This window comes from Lygodium microphyllum, chromosome 8 (genome assembly GCF_053477565.2).
Source record: "Lygodium microphyllum isolate KBCC chromosome 8, Lygodium_microphyllum_v1.1.10, whole genome shotgun sequence".
Classification (NCBI taxonomy): domain Eukaryota; kingdom Viridiplantae; phylum Streptophyta; class Polypodiopsida; order Schizaeales; family Lygodiaceae; genus Lygodium; species Lygodium microphyllum.
The window spans coordinates 39,706,615-39,712,614 of record NC_141142.1 but is presented as its reverse complement, the minus strand read 5'-3'; positions in this window follow the sequence as shown (position 1 = coordinate 39,712,614).

Below are 6,000 nucleotides of genomic sequence, written 5' to 3'. Positions count from 1 at the left end.
ACATTGGGATGCCGTGAAGGGTATCATGAGGTACCTGAAGGGCACAACAGATATGTGTATTTGCTATGGCAGCCAGGATATAGGGGTCGTGGGGTACACTGACTCCGATTATGCAGGACATGCAGATAGTAGGAAGTCCACTTCTGGCTATGTATTCACCTATGCTGGAGGGGCTGTCTCTTGGATGTCCAGGGTTCAGAAGTATACGGCTTTGTCTACCACTGAGGCCGAGTATGTTGCAGCCACTGAGGCTTGCAAGGAGGCCATATGGTTAGGCCGTCGCTGACCTTGGGATTGATGCTACACCTACACTGCATTCGGATTCTATGAGTGCCATTCAGTTGGCTAAGAATCCGGTCTTCCATGTGAAGACGAAACACATTGAGGTGAGGTATCACTTCATACGTGGTGTCGTGGAGGACAAGTCTGTTGACCTTGTCAAGATCTCCACTGACGAGAATCCTGCAGATCTACTCACGAAGAGCCTCACTACTGAGCGCTTTGCCTTCCTCAAGAGGTTGATGGGCATTGGATGAGATGTCGCCTTTCCTCATCCCTTGTACCTATGTACATTTGTACTGTCTTTTCTTTTTTCTTTTCTCTCTCACTAGGGCAGATTCGCCTTTAAGTGGGAGGTCGTTGGGGGTAAAGGCGCCTTCGCCGTGCCACCCCGTGTATTACTACACTGACAGTACCCGCCACTGCACACTGCAGGTGGCGGGCGCCTGTCACGTCACTTTATTCTTTATTCTTTTAGTGATAGTTTGAATAAAGGAAGGCCCGGTCACACATTGTGACTGTTGGAGTTCCCATTTCTTGTCTCTCTCTTTTCTTGCTCTTGCTCTCCCGCCATAGCTCGCGTGCAAGCTTCGATCCTTCTCACCTTTCACTCATCATGGCTTGATCCTGCCCACCAATACTTCTTGTAGTTGTTCTTCTTGGAGTCCCAATGTGTCAACCTCCTGCGGCATCAAGCTCCCTCTCAACAAAGTTTCTCGTTGATCTTGCCAAGTTAGATTGAGGCTTGCGTCCATCCTGGACTTGGAAGCATAGCCCTTGTTTTATCGCCTTGTGAGCTATTTTTAGATTTCTTTTAAGTGCATCAAATGCCTCCTCCTCTTCAGAGAGTGTGTTGTCTAAGATTGTGTTGAGGCTCTTTTTCTTGCCATCAGGCATCAACAATGGAATAATTCCTGCGTGCTGAATGTCATGTTGGGTGTCATCCCTAGTACACACATAACCATGTGAATCTGCAACCATCTCATCAAACCATTCTCCATGGGGTGTCATATGATTTGAAGCCCCTTAATCAATGTACCATCTCTCATCTTTGTTTTGCCTAGATGCATTCTTAGACACATGCTACATGGCAAACAATTTGTCAACCACTCATCACGAGCATCACTAGAAGATGCATAGTGCCCATATGGGGGCCCGATCATATGCACTCATGGAAAAGTGCAAGGTTGCAGTCTCTATCAAGTCTGAAAGCATACTAATGATCTTCTATGCATTTCCAAACACCAAAGATGCAGGTACAAAATCATTGTTAGGATGATGCACATTTAAAAAGCAAGCTCATTGCAATGTCGACTACAAGTCCCACTGTATTCACATCACCATAGGTGACGTACATATAGTCACCGCTTTCAGCAAAGGCTGCACAAAAACTCCTTTAGAAACCGCAAAGCCACTAATATAGAAACCCATCATCTAGTTTAAGGAGGGGGGTCGCGACTTGCCACCACCCATCAAGCCTAAAGACCTACAAACCACTGACACCAAAACTAAGACCTCAGAACCAAGGCTTCAATGGATACTTGAACATCAAGGCCCATGACTTAGGAGCACACATCCCCAGCTCCACAAGGCTAAGGACCCACACCCAAAACCTAGGAGGCCAAGACGAAACTACAGACATCGATGTATAGCCAAGCCGCGATGGGTCCCCAAGACCTTATTGCAAGCGCAAGGCTACTATGCAAGTAACACTTGGATCTAGGTATCTAAAGCCAAAATGGCCAAAGGCCCTACTCAAATGCCACCCTCAAGCTTGATCACACGAAACATCAGGACAGATCATGCACTCGCGCCATAAGAGACTTAGGCTGCTAAATCCATGGAACCTCCAAAGCCTAGCCTCACAAAATCTAAAACAATCTATATGCCAAAACTGTAGCCCACTATTAACAAATTGTCTCAACTTGGGCCTACTAGTGTCCCTCAAACCTTAGAAGCACCATTAGCACCCGTAGCCTAGCCTATTGAACAAGAGACTAAGCCACAACCTCAGAAGCAACTAGAGCCGCAACAATCAGCCTACTGCTGAACTCTCTATTTCAGTTAAAAACCCCAACCACCTACAGGTCTTAGACCCTCTTTTGAGCAGAGATCAATTCTAACCTTGGCCACAGACTTCGTTGACAACACTGGGGATGACTTGGTGCATTGAAGGTATATGTTTGCTTGGTAGTGACCATTATGCTCAAGTAGGTTGGTTCTATTGCTTCCTCATCCTCATCTCAATCTCTGTGATAGTGGCCACTCGCACATTGATAGGGGATTCCAGCATTGGCGACTCATGCAGTGGGTGCGCAGGAGGATAATACTTCTTCATGCAATTGCCACCATTGAAGAAGCCTATTCCCTCACCCTCTAGGGTTTTGAATTCTACATTACCAGTTCAACTGATGGTGCAAACTCGGAAAGGCCCTAGCCCTCTAAACTTCATTTTTTGCTTATGTCCCTTGACTGAGCATAGTAGTACTAAGTCTCTCTATTCAAAATTGCACTGCTTGATGTGCTTGTCAAACCAACTTTTATATCTTGCCTTCTCGCATATTAGTGCATGGGTGGCTAGAAGTCGAGTTTTTGATAGGCGTTCTAGCTCAACTAGGCGCTTTGTCCATGCTCACTTTCCATCCCATCTCTCTTGATGAGTGATTCTCAAGCTAGAAATGAAGAGCTCTACATGTAGAATCATTTCAGTCACGTAGGTTAACGTAAAGGGAGTTTGTCCCCCACATCCATTTTATAAGTTGTGCGGTAGGCCTATAAGTCTACCATGAGTTTGTTATCCTGGTCGATGCGTGAAGTAAAGACTACCTTAGTCAGGATATTTACTAGAATTTTATTCGTAGACTGAGCCTGGCCATTAGCCTGAGGATAGTACGGTGAGGATTTCTGATGGATGATTAGAAAGGTGGATATTAGATGAGCAATCACCTCATTGATGAAGTGTGTGCCTTGTTCACTAACAAGTTTGATGGGGCAGCCAAATCTTGATATTACATGTTCCCATAAGAACTTGGCAGTGGTCCTAGTGTCATTCTTTCTCGTAGCTTGTGCTTCCGTCCACTTCGTGAGATAGTCTGTGGCAACAATGATGTATTTCACTTGTGAATATTGTGCTGCACGACTGATTGGCCCAATGAAGTCGATTCCCCATTTCTCAAATGGTTGCCTTGCAATGATTAGACTCAACTCCATTTTTTCATTGCGAACTAGTACCTTGGTCCTTTGGCACTCATCACAATGCTTTACAAATCGTGCTACGAGTAGGCCACCATAGCTGAGATTGCAGCACTGCAGGTTGTTGGGTCTCCACTGAAATGCCCCATGCTATTCCACTGTGTGCCTCTGCAAGTACATCGTGCATTCCATACTCGCACACACATCAGTGCATCAATCCATCTTGCCCTAGCCGATAGAGTTGGCCTACTATCAATTGATACTTTTGGATTTTGAGAATGAGTCACCTGAGTCAAGGTTTTTTCAATTGGTCATTTAGGGAGTCCATGCTCAAGTACTTAGACTATGTCATCTTCCCAATAAGGTGTCAAATTGGCTCTAAACAAATCTCTTTTGCTGGATAGGCTGAATAGATGGGCATTCGATAGCTCGTCTCTGCAATGCCTTGAAGCGGCTTCTCCCATGGGATGCGAGACATATAATTAGCCATATAATGCTACTTTCCTTTATGTACAACCACGGAGAAGTCAAATTCAAAAAGCAAAAGTAACCATCAAGCTATGTGTCATGTAGCACACAATTTATTAACAAGGTAAAGCAAGGCTTGATGGTCAACAAAGAAGGTAAAGGGTGCACTTTACAGCAAACACCATGGCTAAACCCTCTCTCTTTGTTGTAAAGTAATTCATTTTTGTATTTGTGAGTTGTCTGCTAAAAAAGCTCACAAGATAGTCTACATTGTATTCACTTCGTTGGCACAACACAACTCTTACATCAAATTTAGAAGCGTCAATGTGAAAATATCCAAAAGCTGTAGATAACTTCTAGAATAGGATGACATGTAAAAAAAAGCAAGTGGCTTTCAGCCATTTTTGGGGGTTTATGCAAAAAGGAGTGGCGAAATTGGGTGACGTGCGATCGTAGTTTATAGGCATCAAACAACACTTCAAAATTGGGAGAAGAACAATGAGTGATCCGGGAGAATTTTGACCAGGCGTCTTGTTGGTATTTTACCTCCCTTTTGGAGCCAACGAAAGCATCAAATTGGCGGTCTAGGTAGTAGAGAAGAAACTACTATTTGATGCATGTTTTTGGTTTATAAGGGATTTATCTTCACATGATGCAGAAATACATTGGTAGACTTCACCTTTATGAGTATTCTTCTATATCTTCTATTTCTTCGAATGCCTTCTCTTTCATCAATTGATCAACCTGAATCTCCCTTCACCCTACTGTCTCTTAACCCCATGGTAGACTTTTGACCCCAAATTCTCTGATAGTGTGGGTGAACCCGACGTGAAAGTCGGCAGCACAGGTGTGTAAAGATGGGGGATTCTGCAAGTTCAAGTAGTGGTGATACTTTACAACAGATGATTGCTTTGTTGCAGCAACAACAACATCAACAGTTGTTGTGAATCATCCCCACAATCGAGATAGGCAGTGGGATAATCCCATGTCACCTAATGCACGAGAGTTTAAGGGTTTTTAGACAGCACTGTTGTAAGTGGAGGCTATGGCAGTGCCTCTAGGAAGATAATTATGCCTCCAAGAAAGTGGGAAAGTGTGTTTGTGTTTGGATTGCATGAATGGACAGCATGTAGTCTTGGTACTTTTAAGAATATTTCAACCATGTGTAGGTTGAAAAGAAGTATGTAGGATGGTCTGAAAAAGAGCTGAAGACATATGGTTTGATGGATGCAAATGAAGGTATTTCAGGGCTATTTTCAGGGTTGGTTGATGTTGATACAATGGCTAGAATTTCTATTGCAATTAATGCTAAAAATATAAAAAATAGCCTAAATTTATCCAAAAATCTAGTATTTTTGAACCATCCACACTACAGACATTGACACTAATGACTAATATGGCATTGACTCTCTAGATCAATAAGAAATCCGAATGACGACACACTCTAGAGCTTTTCACACTATGTTCGTGTAGCGGCATGACAACAGAATAGCACACATCTACTGAAGATGGTAAGCAACTTGCATGAAGAATAGAATTACTGCTTGACATGGAAGATGTTTTCTCTTGGTTGACACCATCAACAATAACATGCCTTTGACTAGGTTGTGGCTTCTTCCCTTCAGCCAAATCACTCTTGCTAGCCTCCACCTTTTTTTCCACTTTTGGACAGATTGACTTAATATGGCCTTCATTTCCATAAAGATGACAAATCACTGGTTTATTGGACCCTAGAGGCATGTAAATAATAAACGTCCAATTTCACCACAACATCTACAAACATCTAGTGTGCCTTCAATTGTAGCAAGGCTTACAAAAATTGAATCGACTTACAATCTATACAATTAAGTAAGAAACTTATCTTGTTTTGGACTTAGCTAGGGTTTTTTCTTATTTGTCGTGGATGCGTGACAATGCCACAATAGATTACAACACATAGTTACCTTCAAATCAAGGACATAATCATAATAATCAGAATTGTTGTCATCATCATAATCATAATCATCAACATACTCATCTCTTTGGTGATGATCTTGTTGAGGGCTGCCCTACTGATGTGCA